Raw genomic sequence first — 2,502 nt, 5'->3', positions numbered from 1 at the left:
AATTAATTAGTTAATTAAATAATAAATAAATAAAAAAGACACAGGACAACCACTCAGAAGCCTGTTATGCTCATCTAGACAGCAGACGATGCTGGCTTGCACATGCAAGCTGTGACTGCCTTCTGGATATATTCTGAGGGTAGACCTGACCAGATTTGCTGACAGATTAGACGTGAGGTGTAGGAAGGAGGGATGAGTCAAGGATGATACCAAGGTTTTTACAGAGAAACTGGAAGAGCTGCCATTAACTCAAGCAGAAAGACTACATGAGGGGCACGTATGAAGAAGAACATCAGTAGCTAAGTTTTGGACCTGTTATGTTTGTAATACCCAGTTGCTAACCAAAGAGAGATGTCAAGTAGGCAGTCTGACATACAGGTCTGAAATTAAAAAGAAAGATCTGGAATTATAAATTTGGAAATCAACAGCACATACAAGGTAGTAAACGTCATGACAAAGAAAATCAAAGAATGAGCCCTGGGAAACGTCAATGTGTCAAAGGTGGAAGATGAGGAGACATAAGCAGACTCGGATGGACGGACTACAAAAGTAGGGGGAAACCAGGTGAGCGACTGATATCCTCAAAGCCAAGTGAGGAAAGTGTTTCGGAAGAGTTTTCTATTGGGCCAAATATTGCTGACAGGTGAAGCAAAATGAGATCTAAGAAATTATGCCTAGGTTTATTAAAGGGAAAATCACTGGTAACTTTGAGAAAAACAATTTTGGAAGAGTGATGTGAGTGAAAATTACTGGAGTGAGTTCAAGAGTGAATGGAAGGAAGAGTGAATCAGTGAGTAGAGACATTTCTTTCAAGGACATCATAGTGACCTGACACGATCACAGAAGATGTAATTTTCTCCTTGTTTAACTGTATTTTCAGTCCTTGCATAATGATTATGTAGTATGTTTGTATGCTTGAAAATATCCTAGTTGTATATTATATAAATTATATAAGGTGATTATCATTTTGCTCATGCTTATAAAAACAGACCACAGAAAGAATGAAAAGTTTCAAGGGCAGTATGTCTTGCTCAATAAAAATCATCGAACTCTAGGATATTTTATACTAGTCAAATACACAAAGTAATTAGTCATATTAAAATACTGAATTCTATAAAAGGACTAAAAGGGAGAAAGGCAGAAAATAAATATTTCATAAATTGAATTTTTGTAAATTGTATAATATGAGGTCACTTGTTGAAACATATCGTGTGGTGTGTAGAGAAATGTATTATCTTTAAAAAGGAAGGACAATGGTATGCATCAGGGTATCTTTAAAAAGAAGATTTACTGCATTAGCAGCACCTTGGTTATAGCACAGGGGTCAGCAAACTAGTGCCTGTAGAGCAAAGTCAGCCCACTGTCTGTTATTGTAAATAAAGTTTTATTAGAACACATCCATGTCTATTTACTTATTCTCTATGAAAGATTACAGACTGTAAGAACAGAGACCTTATGGTCCACAAACCATAAAATATTTACTATCTGCCTCTTGACAGAAAAAGTTTGCCAATCCCTGGTTTAGTAGATCAAATATCTTTTGATGTGTTTTAGTAGGTTTTGCCCAATACAGTGAAATGTTTATATGGAGTATGGACCCCATGTGCAGTCCCTTTGCAACATTCAGATTGAGTGTCCAATACTGGAACACTTATGCATTGGGAACAAAAAAACGAGAATCCAATAACTAGCAATTATGTTGGTAAAAGGTGGAAGGTCAGTGAAGCATGTAGTTTCCTTTTAAAACTCAGCAGTTACTACAACTATACTAACAAAATTTGCTTGAGATGCATCATCACACTAAATGCTTTAAATATACTTTAATTGTGGAATAATGAATACATATAGATCTTATTTTTTTTTTAATGGCTGCATACCTCATTACTTTAAGGGTATGACAATTTACTTCCTTATTGATGGGTATTTGGAGTATGTCCAACTTTTTGATACAACAATGGTATAATAAATAGCCTTAACATACATATATTATATACCCTATATATATTACATATACAGACCTATTGCATTTTATATATAATATATAATAAATGCCTGTAACATGTGTGTGTATGTGTTTCCACAAGTGGTGTTTTCCTGTAGGATCTAGGCTCATAAGTGAAGCTATTAGGATACAGGGATGATGTACTGTATTTGACATTTTGATACATGCTACTAAATTACCCTTCAAAAAGGATTTACCAATTTCATTTACCAACACTGTATGAAAAGTCTTTTTCCTCACATTTGCTGGCTATTGTTTTTTAATAAAGTATGTATCACCATGAATGTAAAAAAATGGTAACTCATTGCTGCTGAATTTGCATTTTTCTCATTACCAAGCAAGGTAGGATATCCCTAGTAAAAGTATAAAATTTGTTAATGATGAATATTAGCTCAAATATTGGTCAATGGACACAAAGAATGATTGCATATTGTAATGATGAATAAGCTAACTATACCAATCTAACCACCACACGTTCTACACAGTTGTTGAAAATCAAC

At 34.4% G+C, this 2,502-nt stretch overlaps 1 protein-coding gene across 1 annotated transcript in view; it reads right to left on the bottom strand.

Annotated features, from left to right (window-relative positions):
• LOC103588139 (ankyrin repeat domain-containing protein 26-like) overlaps positions 1 to 2,502 on the bottom strand; it is a gene marked incomplete at its 3' end in the record, with an annotated part of 84,501 nt that overhangs the window by 21,175 nt on the left and 60,824 nt on the right.

The sequence above is a fragment of the Galeopterus variegatus genome, unplaced genomic scaffold, assembly GCF_000696425.1.
Source record: "Galeopterus variegatus unplaced genomic scaffold, G_variegatus-3.0.2 Scaffold526, whole genome shotgun sequence".
Taxonomy (NCBI): Eukaryota; Metazoa; Chordata; class Mammalia; order Dermoptera; family Cynocephalidae; genus Galeopterus; species Galeopterus variegatus.
The sequence above is the reverse complement of the archived record's forward strand: the minus strand, read 5'-3'. Positions and strand labels throughout refer to the sequence as shown.